Source organism: Mesoplodon bidens (assembly GCF_964165515.1).
Source record: "Mesoplodon bidens genome assembly, chromosome: 10".
Classification (NCBI taxonomy): Eukaryota; Metazoa; Chordata; class Mammalia; order Artiodactyla; family Ziphiidae; genus Mesoplodon; species Mesoplodon bidens.
The window spans coordinates 98,487,031-98,507,505 of NC_138172.1; the positions used below are offsets into that span (position 1 = coordinate 98,487,031).

A 20,475-nucleotide genomic window follows, 5' to 3' on the forward strand; every position below is an offset into this window, starting at 1 on the left:
ATAGCATCACCTGGATGCTTGTTAGAAAACTAGAATCTCAGGCCACGCTCCAGAACTAGAATTGTTATTTTAACAAGATACCCACATAATGTGCATGTATTCTAAAGTTGGAGAATCTTACTAGTGGTACAATTACTATGATCTCAGTGGTATGAAGCATTGGCTTCGTATTGTAATTTTGGGGGAGTCTCATATCAGACCAATGAAATCTGAACCTCTAGGAGTAGAACCCAGTGTTAGTATTAGTATTTTTAAAGCTCCCTGGATGAAACTTTGATAACCACTAATCTAGAATTTAATTTGAAACAATATAGTCATTTGTTACTGTACTTCTTGTCTTATCTTGACCTGCCATGAGTCAGAAAACAGAAAGATAAGGAAGCTACACACAGTGGATGGATGGATGTTAGTATATCCAGCTGAGAGGTGAAAGGAACAGCAGAAGCAGGGAAGATGGTGCAGGGAATGACTAAGCCATATCACTCTCACTTGCTTCATTAGAAGATGTGCACTGAATCTAGGCTGAATATGCAAAACCAATCTGCTGACATTCCTCTGGGTTTCTGTACATCTCCTCCATGAGGTTGTCTTCTCCCCATTTCCCCTGGTTTGAATTGACCCCTTACTTGTACCTTTATGTTCCAGAACTTTCCAACACATAAATCTATCAGAGCACCTACTAACATGTTAAACTTTATCTACTTGTTTATGTGTTTTTCTTCACTCAGTAGATCACAAGCCCTTTAACTACAGGGAAAAATCTTGTTTGTGGCATCAGCACAAGGAACTTAACAGATACTCACAAGTATTTGTTGAATGGTTTATATTTAACACAGAAGAGAAGAGGGAATTATCGCTCTTGGGAAAATATACAGTGAGGTTCAAAAATATGGTTAAAATCTATACATAAAAATTTATACATATGTAAGTGTATATGGACCTAATGCAAATATGGCAAAATATCAACATTTGTTCAATCTAGGTGAAGGGAATATGGTGGTTTATTGTACTCTTCCTTCACCTATTCTCTACCTTTAAATATTTAAAATGTAAAAATTGTGAAAAAAATACATTTGAAATAGTTCTTGAATTCGATCTCTAAATTGAGTTCTCTATTTAAATAAGTGTTAAAATAATAAAAATCACATTTTTTGTTGTTTTTATAAATTTTGCAAAATATAATTTTGTTTCCTTAGATATACTTTGATTTCTGAAGAGACTTAGGATTGCTTTTATATTGACCAAGATTATTTGAAATCTAAAGAAATAGCCTTCACATTACTGATTAAAAAGCTTTTTTATTGTAAGGGAAATGTTGGTTTGGTAGAATTATTCAGATTGCTTATTTATGCTTATTTACTTTTCTATATCTGAATTTCTACATTAATCTCACTTGAAAAAAAGTCATATATAATTTTGAAAATTCATTTTGTTTTTCTTAAATTTTCATTTGGTTACCTATAATGCTTAAGTGTAAAATGGCAATTTAGATGATAAGTGATGGTATTAATTTTTCTTTCTGTCATATGAAGCCTATTCATCACCAGACTGATAATAGTTTAATATAGAATTTCTCCTTTTAAACCTACAAAATAGCTCCTTAAATCAAATTATTTCTGTTTCTGTTTTTGTTCTTTGTGAATAGCTAGAATATTTGCACGTAGAATATTTTCATTTATCTCTCGAATCTTAATTAGGGACCTCCCTAAGTATATTAAAATAGAGGATTTATTTTTTTGGTTATTTTATTTCTATACAATAGGAAATGAGATATTTACCCTCACCTTAAAGTGGGTAAATAATCAGTGCACATGAACTTTCCATTTAGTTTATTGGGACAGGGTATTTTCAAGTATTCATAGCATAAAATGTAATGCTATATACAGTTAAGCCCCACCCTGACAGAAGTGATGGAAATCATTAAGTTGTAAAGTTTTAATCCACTCAGCCAGTGACATCCTTTTTGAAAAAGAGAGGAGCAGCAGAGATCTCTCTGTAGAAATACATGGCCAATGTCTAATTCTCACTGAGAATAGAAATTGGGATTTTACCCCATATTTCCTGCTTCTTTTCTTTTTCCTTACTGGTTATTAACCAATGAAGCCATATTATCTCTCAAAAATCACCTGGTCAATCAAAAGAAGTTTCCTCCAGGTAGCTCATTTTAGTAGTTTTGAAAAAAGCTTTTTCTAATTCTGTTATTTTCTTTTTATACACTTCCCTTTATTTCTTGTTTTCTCTATCATGAAGATCAACAGACTTCTTCCTCATATTAGTTTCCATTAATTTGAAAATGGTTCATACATTGGATATTTATTGAGCACTTGTTATATGCCAGGTACTATTCTTGATACAATACATTATTACGACAGCGAAGATCCATTGTCTTCATGACGCTCATACACCAGTCAGGGGAAGAGAGATGATAGGCAATAATCATGGTTCACAGTAAATTACCTGACATTGTGGAAGGAAATACACGCTATGGGGGGATAAAAAGGAACAACCTGAAGGGAATTACTCGAGTGAGTGTACGTATGTGTGTGTGGGAGAGTTGAAGAGTAGCTTACAATTTTTAAATAGATTAGTCAGGGTGATTCTCATTGAGGCAGTGATATGTGAGCAAAACCTTGAAGTAGAGTTGGGACATGCCTGGTATGTTCCAGGAATATCAACAAACCAGTATGATATGAGAGAAAGAGAGAGGAGATGAGTTGTCTTTTATCCTGAATGAAATGTGGAACCATTGCATAGCTTAAAAGGACAGCTACGGCTGCTGGTTTGAGAATAGCTAGGAGAGGGGTCAAGATGGAAGCAAGGAGACCAGCTAGTTTACTGTTTCGGGGGGAAGATGGAAGTGGCTTGGACCAGAGGATTAACAGTAGAGGTGGTGAGAAGTTATAGAATTGTAGATGTATTGGAATATGCAAGACAACAGGATTTCCTGACAGACAGAATGTGACGTGTAAGTGCAATAGAGAGGTCAAGAAAAATACCTGGGTTGTTAAACTGCTCCTTTGACTCTTCTTCTGTGAGTCTGAATCACCCAGGCAGATTCTTCTTATGCTTGTGGAAAATGTTTACACACCTTCAATATTTCCTATGGCTGTTTTCTGAAATTCTTCTACTTTTTTTTTTTAACATTCTATTAAAATGTTCATAATAAGTATGGGAAAACAATTCCCATAAAGAAGTTACACAGGGGTAATCAAGAGGAAACTGTTTTCAATTGATGAAAATTTGGAGAGAGATAAGCACCATGTTCTCTGACAGGTAAGTGAAGAGAAGAAAAAGGGCCAATTTTGTTGGAAACTTCAGTTGTTGTGGAAATGGCTCTGTATCTTTGAGCATCATCAGAAACTATCTCAGGTAGCATTAACCTTAATAAACACCTGACCTTAGTCTGGACCTTCCTTTTAAGGCCCAGCCCTTACATCCTCATCTATACTATGACTAATTGTATTAAAGTCATGACTCTCATGGGTTGTTCCCCATGTAATAGAAGTCATTTCCTAAATGTCTTCAATCCCACTTATGAGAGACTATGGGATATTCGCAATATTCTATACCTGACCCTATGGCATTTCCAACATCAAGGCTGTAATATTTGTCATCAAAAGTGCATTCATTTTGCCAAGCACTTGTTTTGGAAATATGAATGTGAATGATGTTATGGAATAATTTTAGTAAAATGTGAATTTTGAGTTTGTTTAAGCATATTTCTTCCATAAACCAAAACATGTAGAAATACACAAAGCACACACACACGGACACACCTCAGACATCTCCCAGGTAGCATTAAACTTGAAGGTTGTCTTTTCCTATTCTTTCAGTTTGTGATTATTTTCTACATTAAAGAAAAAAACCCCAACTCACCTCATTCAACACCCCAGATGAATCTAAGCGTTTTGGTTCAAGTCGCCAAGCATGTACAAAAGGAAAGCACTATTTATACTTGAAGACCTTAAATGGAAATTGCCAAATCCAGGTCCTTTTGGTGCCAGTAGTGACTGCTGTAGTAGCTTTAAATGTTGCTGCAATTTTCAAAACCCTCGACTGTTGGGCAAAGTTGTGAGCACAGATGAGAAAGTCACCAAAGTATTTCCAGCAGTGATACAGAAGTTAATTGAAGAAGGAGGCTACACATTGGACCTAATTTTCAAATTTGATGAAACAGGTATCTACTGTAGATGCATGCTTTGAAGGACCTTCATCTCCAAGACAGGAAAACATGCCCCGGGGTTTAAGGCTGCAAAAGATTGTTGAACTGTGATGTTCGTGCCAACTCCCAAGTGAGATAAATCGGCTACATCTGACCACATCTGCTGTTACAACTTTCTATTTCAGATCACCTTCCTTCCACCACTTCAAAATAATTCACAGGCTGAAACTCTTCCCACCCCAAGTCCACAGCAAACTTCAAGTCTTTTCCAAGGTAAAGTGTCATATTTATTGTAGCATTTGTGCATTGCTTAACCATTGAAACTGTAGGAAACCCTGCTACTGTTATTAGGTTCCTATATTTTTTTCCCTATGAGTCACTGATTAACATTTTTTAGGGTTGTGTCCCTAATCCCATTTTACCCATAAATCATGCTCTTTTCCTTTTTTTCACAGTTTGGCATAATGTGATGATTTTTAGGAATGCATATATGGCATTATTGCAGAACTGACAGAATGGGACAATAGCATATTTTTTTCTTGAAACAGAATGACTGGATTAGCTGTTAAGAACTGATCTTTCAAATCATTTGGTATGCATGGTCGAGTAGTCTCTATCTTCTGGGTCAGTTACAGAATTATAGAATGACATGGGATTTTTAGAAGTTATTTAATTAAAGTATGTAATTTAATGGAGAAACAGAATCTGAGAGAGGTCAAATGACTTCAGTAAAGTTACCTGGCAAGACAGTGACAGATCTAGTATTAGAGTCTGGGTCTCTTGATTCCTAGTTCAGTGCTCTTTCTTGTTCAGATTGGTTTAATGCTGTGGTTCTGACAGGCTAGTCTTTGAACCAGTAGCATCAGTATCACCTCCAAAGTTGCTAGTGGTATAAATTCAGTGGGCCGGCCCAGCAGCCCTCTAGGTGATTTGCATGTACACTAAAGTTTGAGAGCCACTGGCTTAGATTACAAACCACCCATATCTCTGTGACCCAGGAGACAAAAGAATAATAGAAACTGGATCTAAATTATTTAGCACAGTTTGAAAAGGTTACATTATTTTTGTGATTTTCATAGATTCAAAAGAAGTATTTTAAAAATACAGACAGTTCTAAGATTTTGGTTTTATCCATTGAAACAAGTATATACAGCACACACACACACACAATAAGGCAGATTCTAGATAATAACCTCCCTTTAGATAGCATTCAGAGGATAGAAAAAGTGAATTTTCTTCTTAACAGCTTGTTAAAAGTAAGCCACCAAAAAACCCACATATATATGTGAAAATCTATTTGTGTGTGTGTGTGGTTATAATAGTGGGAATAACAAAATAGCAATCAAAGAAACAGTTTAGTCAGACCGAATATTTTGTAGTTTACTGTGAACTAGAAAGACAGAGTTCCAATAGTTATGAGCTGTCTTTCCTATTTTCCCAACTGACCACTGGATATGAAGTTATGTGAACCAGGAAGATGGGGGACATTGCCTTAAGTTCTTTACAATCTGTGGAATTTTCAGAGCTAGTTTTCATTTGTAAATATTAATGTTTTGGGCCAGTTTAGAACTTTAACTGGGGAACTTAGACACATGAATGTTAGTCAAAAATTCACTTAGGAATCAATGTAAGAGGTTTTAGTTTTCCCTTGGTTAAAAGACACATTTTTCAGTCATAATAAATTTTTCATTTGCTTTTCCCCACTTACCTCACATGGAGCAACTCTAGGCCTTAATGCCTGTCAAAGATGCTAAGTGACAGGTGAGTAACTCAGCTAAGAGTGTGGTCTTAGTGTGTGCAGTGTGCAGTGAAGGCATACTGGCCTTTGAAACCTGGATCAAGCTTCCTAGGTGGCCTTGGGCATGTCACCTAACCTCTTGGGAGTTTCAGTGTCCTTATCTGTAAAGTGGGGATAATGTAACCCTCCCTTATGGGTTGTAGTGAGGATGAAATGATATCATATATGTAAAGCCTCAGTCCTTAATCAATCACCATGTTGTTAACACTTACATCTCCAATGAATTTGAATTTTTTTTTCCACCTCTGTCTAATTTTTTGAGGGCTCTCAGGCTTTGGTCAACTTCTCAGTGGTTTCCTTATGACTAGTTACGTCATTTTTATCTCATTGGTTGTGTCTTTCTATTTGAAGTTGTTATTATTTATGTGCTAGTTATTTTTCCCCTAGGCTGTAATTTCCTTAGGGACTGGGATCATTGTCTCCCACTGCATTGGAACAGTGTCCTTCATATACTAGGTGCCCAATAAATATGTGTGGAATGACTGAGAGGATAAACAAGTGAACAGTTCAGGTAGTGGGCACACTGAATAAGTAATAATATTTGCTTCTTTTGGTAACAAAAATATCCTTTCATGACATTAATTCCCCTTTACTTGTGAATCAATCTATATTTTGTTCCTGGATACCTGACGAAGAAATGTAAACCCACACCGATGTGTTTATTGATACGTAAAGCCCATGTCAAGTTGAATCTGAAGTAAAATGAAGGATAGAAGTGTGACTGTATAAACAAATGGCGCTTGTTGTTTCACGTGAACCCCTATGTGACACTAATCCAGAAATGCATGCCAGGAACCGTTGAAATGTGCTATGCATCACTAGCAGTGATGTTTCTGGAACTGTACATGTGACAAGATTTATATACCAATGTTCTCAATCAGATTCTAAGGATCAATTAATCACACTATCAATAACAAAGAAACAGGTGTGCTTTCTAAAGGCTTGTGCTTGCTAAAGGCGATCTTTTCCTCCCTATTGGTACTACCTTGTAAATGCAGTTTGGAATTTTTCTTCTGTTTGGTGCTAGGAAAATTGAAAGCTGAATTCTTGCTAGGATAAAGCAGGTATGGGTTTGTATTCATTGACCCTATGACTTTAATCACAGTCACTAGTGTAGTGCTTTGTGGGCTCCTTTAGGCAAAGTTCATTTTAATGATGAAAATGGCAAGGCTTAGTGGTGGAAGGAACAGCTGGGCCGCCCTGAACAGGCACTAAAAAGACCTTCACTGCTCTGGGTAGGACATATTTTAATGGTCTGTTTAGTTTAGCTGGTGAATATAATATGGCCTTTTTATGAGTTTTGGGTTCAAGATATATATATATTTTTTCTCATATTTCTCTTGAGTTTTTATTAAAAGGTTAGTAAAAGACTAATAAAAGCATGTAGGATGGTAGGGATCTGCAGGTAAGAGATGACAATGAATTTCTGGAAAAGGAAAAATAGTTGAACCGCATTGGTTGAAGAAGCAGGATCAAAAAAGTGATCACCTGGAGGAAGTGGCTGGAGGAGAGGGAACCAGTAGATCCAGCAACACCCCAGGGAGTTGGCCAGTAGAAGAGAGCAGAATTGCAAATACAAGGTCTATTTGAAAGTTGAGAACAAAACCAGAGTTCTCCCCTGCCACCTCTGTATCTCCTTCACACACAGTGCTTACTCTTGCATGTAAAGGGGTATGGGGAGGGGGTCTTCAGGCACAGATAGAGCCAACTCATAGATTATTAAAAATAATTTGATGATTCCATGAATTGTAACAAAAGTCCTTCCATTTTCATTCCTTTATTTATGTGAACAATGTTTTTCAGTGTGTATATCCAGAAAAATAGCAACCAAATTGAGGCTGAAATATATGTCAGTAATATTCTAAACAAATGAGCTGATTAAACAAAACATCCCACACGTGGCTGCTGCTTATACGTGTACAGATGCACTACTTCAAGGATGATGCTCACACAGGCTTTGGGTTGAATGGCACCCCCAGCAGTTGTGCAGGGCGTAAGATGCTGAACTGAACAGAGGGACCCCGTATCATTCCTTTTATTTAGGGACATTTTTACATTTTGTGTTTGATAATTATGTATCAATAGTTGTTATATGCTGTATTTATACTTTTGCTCAATTGTGAACTAATTATAGCTTAATTGAGAAGAAAAAGTTAATAAAGGATTCTAGGATTATAGAATGCAGAAAAAAGTATAATTCCAATTTGTATATATATTTTTGTTGCAGATGAATATTGAGTGTTCAACAAAATATATGTTTATTCAAGCACAAATATATAACAAATGAGAATATAACAATAAATTTCCATAGGGGAAGTGAAATAGAAATAGGGGTCCAAGTTGAAAAAGGGATGTTACAAGTTATCTACAATAAAGAAGAGCTAGTTCATGTATTTTGAAAATGGGCAATAGAGGGTATCGAATATTATTGCATTTAGATTCCATTGGATACATTTATGAGGTCTGTAAAAGTGATGTAACAGGGTTATTTAAAAATTTCACTATTTACAGTATACGAGAAATTACATTTGTAGCAAGTGTTTACTTTATGATGAAACATTTTGTATGTCAACCCAAAGTCATCTAAATGATACATAGTTTTTAGAGTTCTTTTTGGGGATATGACAACAAACAAAACATAATTAAAATCCTTGGAATGGTGGCCAGTCAGGCATTTATCAATAGGAGGAAACTGAAGAGATTCTTCTTTAAATGTTTTGAAGCAGTTGTCTGAGAATATTTGGACAAGTTTTACAGATCCTGGGACTTTATGCTCACATGTAAGAGGACAGTTTAATGGCTGCCTACTTATCTTTCTATCTTGAAGTTATGGCTGTCTACCTTAAAAAGAGGTTGCACTCGCATACACAAGAATTTGTTAGCCTTTCAATTCTCTTGTACGTAAATGTAGATGGTCAACCAAGGATTCGTCAAATATTTGAGGAAAAACAGCAGTATGAAATGGAAAGACCGTGAAAAGCAAACTAAACACCTTATCCTGAGCAATGGAGGCAATTAAGATAGTGGAGAAATTACAACAAAACAAATCAAAACAAACTCTCCTTGGAGAAATTAAAGAAGGTATTGCATTCCTAAAACAATAATAGGATGCCTAAAAAAATCAGATAACAAAAAGAACTCTTAGAAATTAAGTCTAACTGGAAATTAAAAAAAAAAAAGAAAAAAAAAGACTCAATAAAAGAGTTGTAAGACAAAGTTAAAGAAATGTTCCAGGATGTAGAAAAAAAAGCTGTCAAAGATTTAGAAAATATGGGAAAGATAGTTAAATGAAGCAGAGATTCCACCCAGGGAATCAAATATTTGATGAATTGAAGTTTCAGAGAAAGAGAGGAACAAAATTGATGGGGAAGTGAGAATCATAAACATTAGATGAAAGGGCCATTTAACCTTGACGCCCAATACATTCTCCTTTGAGTAGCACAGGGGTCATGACATTGTAATAAGAGGAGAAATAATTTATCGAACAACACAATCTTGCCATAAGTTTTATTAATACAGTCACAATTATAAAGCTTATCAGGTTTTGGTTGTTAGAATCAATTTATAGACAAAGCAAAAAATGTTATAATTATTATTGTTATAACAGAATGTACATTTCCATTCTTGAAAAAAAGTGAAGGTATAGTTGAAAGAGATTGGAGATAAAAGATTGAAAGAAAGGTGTACGAGGGATGTGGACCCTAAGATGCTCATCTTATAAAAGTAGGAAGTGATGAGATACTTTGTATGTTATGGAATAATAGAGGTTCAATATTATTCAATGTAACCATTAGAAAGTATGACAATAGTGGAATCCAATTACGTCCATAATTTGAAGTGATGCAGAGAGAAGGGGAAAGGAGAAGAGTATAAATGAGATACATTTTAATGATGCATAACATACTAGTTTGCTAGGACTGTCATAACAAAGTACCACAAGGGGAATCTGTTCCACTCTTTTCTTCTAGCTTCTGGTAGCTTTAGGTGTTCCTTGGCTTATAGACGGCGTTCCTCCAGTGTCTTCACATAGTCTTCCCTCTATGCATAGCTGTCTTTGTGTCCAAATTTCCCTTGTATAAAGGTACTCCAAGATTTCTGTCCCCTGGATATTTAATCAAACACTAATATAGGTACTGCTGTGAAGGGATTTTGCAATAATTAAAGTCCCAAGTCGGTTGATCAAAAGATATAGAGATAATCCAGGTAGGCAAATCTAATCACATGCGCCCTTTAGAAGCAGAAAGTTTTCTCTGGCTGGTTGTAGAAGTAGAAGTCAAAGAGATTCAAATTATGAGAAAGATTCGATATACTATTGCTGTCTTGCAGACAGGAGGGCCACATGATAAGAAATGTGGTTGCCTCTAGAAGCTGAAAATGGTTTCCAACTGACAGCCAGCAAGAATTCAGGACTTCGGTCCTATGGGTGCAAATAACTGAATTCTGACATTAATGTGAATAAGCTTAAAAAAGACCTCAAACCAGATGAGAATATAGCCAGCTGACATCTTGATTTCAGTCTAAGCAGAGAACCCAGCCATGCCATGCCAGATTTTTGATCTATAGTAATAAATGGATGCTGTTTCAAGCTGCTGAGTTTTTGGTGATGGTTATGTCACAATGAAAAACTAATACAAGTATCTTTAAAGAGCAGAAAATTTTAATCTGAACACCAATTCTCCCATTTTTTCAATGGATCATTCTTTTGGTGTTATACCTAATTGTAAATAGGACAATGTCACAAACATTTTCTTTTATGTTTTCTTCTAGAATTTTTATAGTTTTAGCTTTTACATTTAGATCTATGATCCATTTTGAGTTAATTTTTGTGGATGGTGTTAGGTAAGGATCCCTATTAGTTTCCTTGGACTGCCATAATAAAAGACCATGACAGACATTTATTCTCTCCCAGTTCTGCATTTAATTTTTCAGTTACTTCAGAGGTCTGCAATTAAGGTGTCAGCAGGGCTATACTCCCTTCAAAGCCTCTAGAGAAGAATCTTTTCTTGCCTCTTCTGGTTTCTGGTGGTTGCCAATAACCCTCCGTGCTCCTTGGCTTGTGGCAGCATAACTCCAATCTTGGCCTGAACCTTCAAATGGACTTTTTCATTGTGTCTCCATGTGTGCTCTCTCCTCCCTCTTATAAGGATACCCGGCACTGGCTTTAAGGCTCACCCCTGATCCAGTATATCCTCATCTTAACTAATTATATCTGCAAACATTTTATTTTCAAATAAGGTCACATACTGAGGTTCCAGGTGGACATGAATTTTGGAGGGACACTGTTCAACCCAGTACTGGATATAAGTTCATTCTTTTGTTTTTTTGCTGAATTTGGTTTACTAATATTTTGTTAAGGATTTTCACATTTATGTTGATAAAGGGTATTGATCTGTAGTTTTCTTTCCTTGCAGAGTGTTTGCCTGGCTTTGGTATCATAAAATAAATTTGGCAACTGTTCTTTCCTCTTTTATTTTCTGAAAGAGTTTGTGAAGAATGGATACTATTTGAATATTTGATCAAATTCAGTCCACTGATGTCATTTGGACCAGGGCTGTTTTTTTTTTTTTTTTTAATGGGAATATTTAAAATTACTAATTTAAATTCTTTACTGCTTTACTTGTTTTAAGTACATTTAATTTCTATTTTTTTCTTGAACCAAGTTGGGTAATTTCTACATATTTGCCCTTTTTCTCTAAGTTTTCTAATATATTAGTATAAAGTCATTCAGAATATTCCCTTATAGTCTTTTAAACTTTGATTAGGGTCTATAGTGATGTCCCACTTGCATTGCTAATTCTTATAATTTATGTCTTTTCTCTTTTTTTCTTGGTCAGTCTGGTTTAAGTTGTATCAATTTTGTTGATCTTTTAAAAGAACTAACTTTTGGTTTCAATAAATTTCTCTATTGTTTCTCTTTTTTATTGATTTTCACTTTAATTTAAATTTTTCCTTTTTTTCTTGCTTTGAATTTAATTTGTTACTCTTTTTTTAGTTCATTAAAGTGAAAATGTAGATTAATGATTTAAGACCTCCTTTTATAATGCAGCTATTTTAAGCTATAAATTTCTCTTTAAACACTATTTTCTGCATCCCATGTTTTTTGATATCTTGTGTTTTCTTTTTAGTTCAGTTAAAATTATTTTTTAAGTTCATTTGCAGTTTCTTCTTTGAAACTTGAGTTATTTAGAGTGGGTTGTTTCATTTTCAAATATTATGGATTTTCAATTTTTGTTGTTTTTGATTTCTAATTTAATTCATTTGATGTCAGAGAACATACTTTGAATTATTTTAATTCTTTAACTTTTTGATACTTATTTTATGGCCTAGCATATGGTATCTCCTAGAGATTGTTCCACCTGCACTTAAAAGATGTTTATTCTGCTGTTGTTGGTTAGATGTTCTCATAAAACTCAGGTAAGTTAAGTTGGTTAAGAGAGGTGTTCTTCTATATCCTCTTTGATTTTCTTTCTAGTCCTATCAGTTACTGAGTGTCCGATTATGTTGTTGAATTATTTCTTCTTTCGCTGTCAGTCTCATTTCATGGATTTTGATGTTTTGCTGTTAGGTCATTATTTTTTCAGATATCTTCTCTACCCCTTTATATTTCTTATCTCTTCCTAGGACTCTCATTACATGTACGTTGCTTATGCTTGATATCTCATAGGTCTCTGAAGCTCTGTTCATTTTTCTCCACATTTTTCCTTTCTCTTCGAATTGGATAATTTCTATGGGTCTATCTTTAATATTCTTAATTCCTTCTCTATTATCTCATTTCACGAGTTGTTGAACCCCTCTAGTGAATTTTTCATTGTAATCATTACATCTTTCAATTCTGGAATTTCCATCTGACCGTTTATATAGGTTCTATTTTTTTTTAAGATTTCTTATATTTGATTCTGTTAATACATTTTCCTTGAATTTCTTAGCCATGGTTTCTTTGAATTCTTTGAACATTTTATAAAAAATGCTTTGAAGTCTTTGTCTACTGAATACAACTTCCTTACCCGCTCAGAGTTAATTTTTGTTGACAGCTTATTTTCCTGAATATAGGTCACACTTTTCTATTTCTTCACTGTCCTATAAATTTTTGTTGAAAACCTGAATCTTAGATAATATGGTGTAGCAAATATGATTTTGAGTTTTTGCCTTGAGGATGACTATTGCTGTTGTTTTATTTTGCTTTTGTTGTTTGGCTTGTTTTCATTTATTTTGTTTTTAGTAATGTTTCTGAACTTAATCTGTTGAGTCTGTCTTCCCTGTGATGTGTGGCTGCTTCTGTCTCTGCTCAGTTTTTTAAAAACTTTAATAAACAGTCTTAGCTTGGCTTTATAGAGGCTCTTCCGTGTCTGCATAGCACGGTGGTCAACCAATGATGGTCCACAGACACCTTGAGTCTGTAAGATCTCCCTCCTCTGCTGATGGATCTGGGTGTGGGACTGGGAACATGTTTAAAATTCAGTTTTCAAAAATTCACAGTCTTACTTTCTGCCAGGTCCTCCCAGGTCTTTCCTACAGATCTGCATAGCATCCAAGTCAACTGGGGATGTGCAGATAGCTTGGATATTCTTGAGTCTTCCCTGCACATGTGCGCAGCCTCCCGGTCAACAGGGATCCGTGGAGTACCCATTTAGCCCTTCTTTGGCTCTCTCAACTCCAGGATCTCCTTGTCAAATTTCTGATGAGTTGAACGGTCTACTGCTCACCCCAAGTGGGACTGCAACTCAGGGTAATAGAGCCATGGGCTGTCATCAATTGTTTCCCACTGATTTTGCTACTCTCACTCACAGTGTAACTGAGTATGGGGTTTCTGTCCTCAGCACCAAATCCCCTTCCACAACAGTGAAACTGCTGGTTTTTATTGCCAGTCCTTCCTCGGAAGCACTACTACATTGGCCCAGCTGGAGTGGTGTGAGGGGGCACTGCAGATATTGGAGCAGCCTTGGTCAAGGGTGTACCCATAGTACTTTCCTTAATTTCTGCAGTTTTCCACAAATGCATGTTTCTCCATCTGTTGTTTGCCTCTGGTCTTTTTCCAGAGACTGAATTTATTGTTTTGGATCTTTCCCCCTTCCAATTTTAGATTGTTTCTTGGGGGCTAGGATTTGACCATCTCTTCATTCTGCCATATCTATATCCCTCATCATCATTTTTGAAAGATATTTTCCTTGGGTATAGAATTTTTAAACTTAGCGTTGTTTTTCTTTCTGCACTTTAAAGATGTCTGTCCACACTCTTCTGGCTTGCAGAGTTTCTGATGAGAAGTCTATTATAATTCTTAATTCTGTTCCTCTATGTGTGATATGCCTGTTTTCTCTGATTAGCTTCAAGATTTCTTCTTTGCTGTTGGTTTTCAATGGTTTATATGATGTGTATACATGTGTGTGTTTTATCCTACTTGGTGTTTTCTGAACTCCTTTAATCTCTGCTTTGGTGCCTGTAATTAATTTGAGGGAATTTTTAGTCATTATTCCTTTGATGATTTTTTTGCCTATCTGTCTTTTTTTTCTATATTCAAAATTACAGGTGTGTTGGTCCATTTGGAATTTTCCTACTACTTTTGGATACTCTGCTCTATTTTGTTTTTTTTTTTTTTTTTTTTTGCTGTCTTTTTATCTTTCTGTTTTAATTTGGGTAATTTCTGTTGCTGATAGATTGAGTTCAACTGATTTTATTCTCAGTTGTACTGAGACTACTAATAAGTCTGTTGATGGCATTCTGCATTTCTCTTACCATATTGCTCATTTCTACATTTCCATCTGATTCTTTATTATTCTATCTCTCTGCTGAAATTCCTCATATATTCATTATGTTGCCGACTTTTTATACTAGAGCTTTTAACACATTAATTACATGTTTTCTTCCATCTTTACTGAGATATAATTGACATATAACACCATGTAATTTTAAGGTATACAGAATGATGGTTTGATATACACAGATTTTGCAAAATGATTACCGCAGTAAGGTTAGTTAATACATCCATCACTTCACATACTTACTTTTTTTGGTAATGAGAACTTTCAACATCTACTCACTTAAGTTTCAAGTAAAAAATACAGTACTGTATTTTTACCATGTACTGTATATTTACCATGCTATAAGTTAGATCACATAACTTATTTATTTTAGAACTGGAAGTTTATACACTTTGACCACCTTCAGCCATTTCCCCCACATCCATACTTCCACCCCAGCAGTGACAAACCTACTTTCTGTTTCTGTGGGTTTTTTTTTTTTTTTGCATTTTTGAGTGTTTTATTTATATCAAACTGGATAAAATGTGTGTATTTCTCAGACAGAAAAGACATGTCGAGGTAGAAATGAACCTTTCAACTATTCATGGGTACAAAAGTACACTGGGGAGATTGTAAAAGTGCAGATTGTGATTCAGTAGGTCTGGTGGGCCTGAGTTCTATTTTTTTTAACAAGCTCATTTTTGACTAGTGATGTCACAGTCTCTGATTGTGCGTTTTTTTTTTTCAGATTCCACATATAAATGAGATCATACATTATTTGTCTCTGTCTGAATTTCCTTACTTTTTATGGTTGAATAATATTCCATTGCATATATGAGCCACTTCTTCTTTGTCCCTTCATCTATTGATGGACATTTAGGTTGTTTAGATGTCTTAGCTATTGTAAATAATGCTGCAGTAAATATGGGGTTGCAGATGCTTCTTTGACATAGTGATTTAGTTTCCTTCAGGTATATACCCAGATGTGGGATGGCTGGATCATATGGTAGTTCTATTTTAATTTTTTGAGGACCCTCCATACTGTTTCCCATAGGGGCTGCACCAATTTACATTCCCACCAACAGTGTACAAGGTCTCCTTTTTCTCCACGTCGTCACCAGCACTTGTTATCACTTGTCTTTTTGATAACAGCTTATCAAACAGGTGTGAGGTGATACCTCACTGTGGTTTTTTTAAAATTTATTTATTATTTATTTATTATTTATTTTTGGCTGTGTTGGGTCTTCATTTCTGTGCGAGGGCTTTCTCTAGTTGCAGCAAGTGGGGGCCACTCTTCATCGCGATGTGTGGGCCTCTCACTATTGCAGCCTCTCTTGTTGTGGAGCGCAGGCTCAGTAGTTGTGGCTCACGGGCCTAGTTGCTCCACGGCATGTGGGATCTTCCCAGACCAGGGCTCGAACCCATGTCCCCTGCATTGGCAGGCAGATTCTCAACCACTGCGCCACCAGGGAAACCCCCTCACTGTGGTTTTTATTTGCAGTTACCTGATGATTGGTGATGTTGATCCCCCTTTCATGTACCTGTTGGTCATTTGTATGTCTTCTTTAGAAAAATGTATATTCAGGTCTTTTTCTCATATTTTAATTGATATTTTTTCACTATTGAGTTACATGAGTTCCTTATATAATTTGGATATTAACCCATTATCAGATATATGACTTTCATGCAATCCAGTAGGTCACTGGCTGTGGTTTGCAGTTGGGGGTGATTGCTAATTTGGCTCTCTGGTCAGGTGGGGCCTCCAGCTGTACCCACAGTTGAGTTGGCTTGGAGACTATGCTCTACAGTTAGACAAAGTTGCTGTCTGTAATCCCGGGTTGGGTGGAATCGCAGGCTATATGCTCTGTGACTCCATGACTGGGCAAAGCCACAGTCTGTGTTTAGCAATCAAGCAGGGTCATATGCTGGGCTTCACTGTTGAGTGGGGTTGTATGCTGGACTCTGAAGCTGAGCATTACTGTAGACTGGACTCTGAGGCTGCTCTGGGTCACTATTCAGGCTCTGTGATTATGCAGGGTCAGGGTCAACAACTGGGCAAGGCTGCTGTCTTGGGTCGCTGCCCAATATAGGCTATAGGATGTGCTCTACACCTACTGGGCATCTGTGGCCATGTTTCCTGATGGGGCAGGACTGGAGGTTATGCTCGGCAGTTGGGTGGGACTGCAAGTTTGTACCCTTGCTTGGTGGGCCATAAGATGTGCTCCATGGACACTTAGCTCTTTGGCTTGGGATTTGAACAGACAGAACCGTCAACTGAGATTTCTGCCCACATGGGGCCACCAGCTTGGCTCTGAAGATGGGCAGAGCTACTAGCTGGGCTCTCTTCTTGGACACTGTGGTGAGCAGGAACCTGGTGTCAACAAGATCAACAAGATCTGAGCAGTAGTTGCTATAAGCTCTGACACCTTCTCCATCTCTATTTGATTCCCAGTGGCTGAGCTCCAAAGGTTCCCCCAGTGATTCCTATGAGGTCAGACCCAAGTGAGTCTCCCAGCAAATATCCCTCAATGCTGGGGAAGCTGAATATCCACCTTGGGTTCTCTTTTTCATACTGGGGAAACTGTAGGCCCAGGGGAGCCCTCGGTTAAGCATTGTGTCGGCCTGGGGGAGGGTTGATGCAGTCAGTGAAACCGCTCCTCTTGTCTTTGTAATGCTGTCCTTCTGGATCTCTGTTGTCCAGGGGTATATTTCAGCCTCACCCTCTGGGTTTTGGGATTTTCACGGTGGTGTCTGGTCCACGGATAGTTGCTATCTTCTTGTAAAGGGGAACTGAAGTCAGGAATCACCTATGTTGCCATCTTGATGACGTACGTCACTTTATCTAGTTATATTATTTAAAATTCTCTCTCTGGTAGTTCTGACATCTGGGTCAGATCCAAGTTGGCTTCTTTTGATCTCTTTGTCTCTTGGCATGATGTTTTGTTTTTCTTTGTTTTTCCCCTTGTCACCTAACAGTGTTTGAAAGCTGATTATCTAGGGTAGAACAGTAGAGACTGAAGTAGATATTATTCACACCCAGAAATGGCATATCTTTTATTTTGTTAGTCTTTCCATGTGGGAGGTTGATCTGTCTCGTGAGTACTTGAACTGGGCTTGATTAGGATTAGGGTTATCATCAGTGTACCACAGACTTAGCTCCCGTCTTAGTCTTAGTTTTAACTTGTGCTTAAAATGATGGCTGGTTTTCAGAGAAGGTTCCTCAATGTCTGCTCAAGCCTCAAGTTTAAGTTTTTCCATTGTGACTGCACTTGAGGGAGCATCAGTCTCCATAGTCTCCCCTCTCTCAGCTGTACACTGATGTTACTTGCTGCTCAGTGCCTGGTAGCCTCATGGTAAGCTGAGCAGGTGTTCTTCTCAGGAAGGAGCTGTGTCTCTGTGCCCCAAGGATGGGGTCATCTCAGATCCTGCCCCTCTTTCTTAGGTAGGAGACTTTTAAGAGTTTGGTCCAGGATGTTTTCTTGCCCCAATCCAGGGCTAGAGGGTATTTTTCTGTTCTCTTCTCTCAGCTGCAACGGATCTTAACCTTGGCTGGGGACAACAGGGTTTACTGACATTCTCCAGAAAATGAAGGCTTTTGTTTCTGAAGGGAGATAAAGGTGGAGTATCCAGGTGGGCCTTTGCATTTTTCTACAGTGACTCTGTTCCATCACAAGAGAGGTTTTCTCTGATTCTCAACGGCAGCTTTATTGACATTTTGGATTGGATAGTTCTTTGTTGTAGTGAGTTATTCTATGTATTGCAAAATGCTTAGTAGTGCTCCTGGTCTCTAACTACTGGGCACCAGTAGCGTCCTTCCAGGTATGGAAATAAAAAATGTCTCCAGACTTTGCCAGATATCCTCTTGGAGGTATAATTGCCCTCTAATTAGAATCACTGCTCTGAACTCTCACCTTGCACCCAGTTTTCTCCTGAGAACCCAGGAGGTCCATGGAGAAGAGCCTGTGAACATCTGTGAATTACCCTTGTGTCTGAAGATCCCACAAGTTCTATATTCTCACACTAGGTCACATTCAGACCTGGTTAACAATTTCAGAAATTTGTTAAAAATTTTTAGCTGAATTCTCCTTACTGGCTTCTAAAGGGTTCCATGTCTGCTCCAGTAAGCAAGTGTTTGCAGCCTGTTACTCCTTAGAGGCATTGCTCTTTCCTTAGATTTTGGATTAGTTGGTTACGCTGTGACTTCAGCTCCCTGGTGGGTTTCATAAAAGTTGTAAATTTGCAGACATTCAGGATGTTATTTTTTCTTTATGTTTGGCAACAACACCCTTTCCAGCTTTCTATACCTTAAGTGGAAGCTGGAAGTCTGGCATATATAATTTTTAAATTTTCTCAACTATTATGCAGAGAAATTGGAGACTTTTAGAGGTTAAGCAACTTCCGCATGCGCAAGAGATTTGCACCAGTGTCTTTCTAGCTGTAAACACAAGTTTATTCCACAGTGTTATTCTGACTCTTTATTTAAGTGATAGTGTGTTAGGTTTAACTAGTGACTTTCCCAGGTAGGTTTTATAGTCCCCTTTTAATTTATGCTCTAATATAGATTTAGATTGTAGTACAGAAAACTACTGGGCAGAATGAGAGAGGAGTACTAGTAGACCAGTTTGTTATTATGGGTGTCAGCCTACTCTCATCTCTCTCCCAGAGGTGTCAAATTCAGATGTCTGTAGAGGCCAGGCAAGAAATATAAATGAGTGAAGTGTGCTGGGTCTGTGATCACTATCATTTTCCTTGACACTTGTAGCTTTACTTTTGAGAGTGGCAGGGATACAGAGAAATATTTCTTCATAAGAAAAACAGCCGAGCAAGCAGAATGATATGTGAATACTCTGTCTCTCTCTCTGCCCGAGGACTGGCAGAATTTATTTGACCTGCACTTTTTTTTTTTTTTTTTTTTTTTAGATTGAGGCATGTTGTGACAGTTCCTGGGCACTGTCTACTGTTTTAAAAAGTCACCCACTAAAGTTACCTGTCTGCTCCTGAGACCATTTCCTTCAACATTAAATATTTGCCAAGCACCCACCACTTGCCAGGCTCTATTCTAGGCTCTGAGGATGCAGCAATGAAGTCAACAAGACTCGCCTTTATGGAGCTTACATTTTGGTTTGTGGTCTGCAACAGGGAGAGTGGGGACCCTAGACACTAATAACACTGCCTAAAGAGCATGCTGCCACCACGCACCCGCGATGTTGCCGAATTTTTTAATTTTCCAAGAGAAGCCAGAAGTCGGATTTTGACTGCAATTTTCTTATTTTAAAATATTGGCTCAATATGTTTTAAATTACTGTGGAGGTCAAACAAAACATGTTTGCAGACAGAATCTGGCTTGCGACCTCTGTCTAACACCATTTTTGCCCTTGCTGGTCTGCTTGAGAAGAAAAATGCAATGGAATGACAGCTGTAGCCATGCTAATTCCCTTCTCTGGAAGCAATGAACCAGTTGTCAGAGATTTGGCAATGCCAGGATTTAATTTGCAATACAAGGTCAACAATTTCAGTGAAAGCCATTTTAAGATCAGCCTTAAAACAAACCAAAAAAAAAAAGTGACTGTACAAATTAGATTTTTAGTGATTATTAACCTGGGCCCAAGAGGATATGGTCAACGGGTTACTTGCAAGCAGGTTATATTGCAGTTATCAACCTGCTTGCAAGTTTGAGGCCAGCTTTTAAAACGTGATTCCTGTTGTAGGCTGCCTGAATTTCAACAAACATGCTACTCCGTGGTCCAAATTTGTAGCCAGAGTGAAAATTCCATAATGGT

General features: G+C 37.1%; 1 protein-coding gene across 1 annotated transcript in view; it reads left to right on the forward strand.

Moving 5' to 3' along the window:
* Positions 1-4,381: 4,381 nt before the first annotated feature.
* LOC308624337 (uncharacterized protein) overlaps positions 4,382-20,475 on the forward strand; it is a gene marked incomplete at its 3' end in the record, with an annotated part of 268,953 nt that continues 252,859 nt past the window's right edge. Inside the window, 1 exon segment of the mRNA XM_081247419.1 lies at positions 4,382-4,435.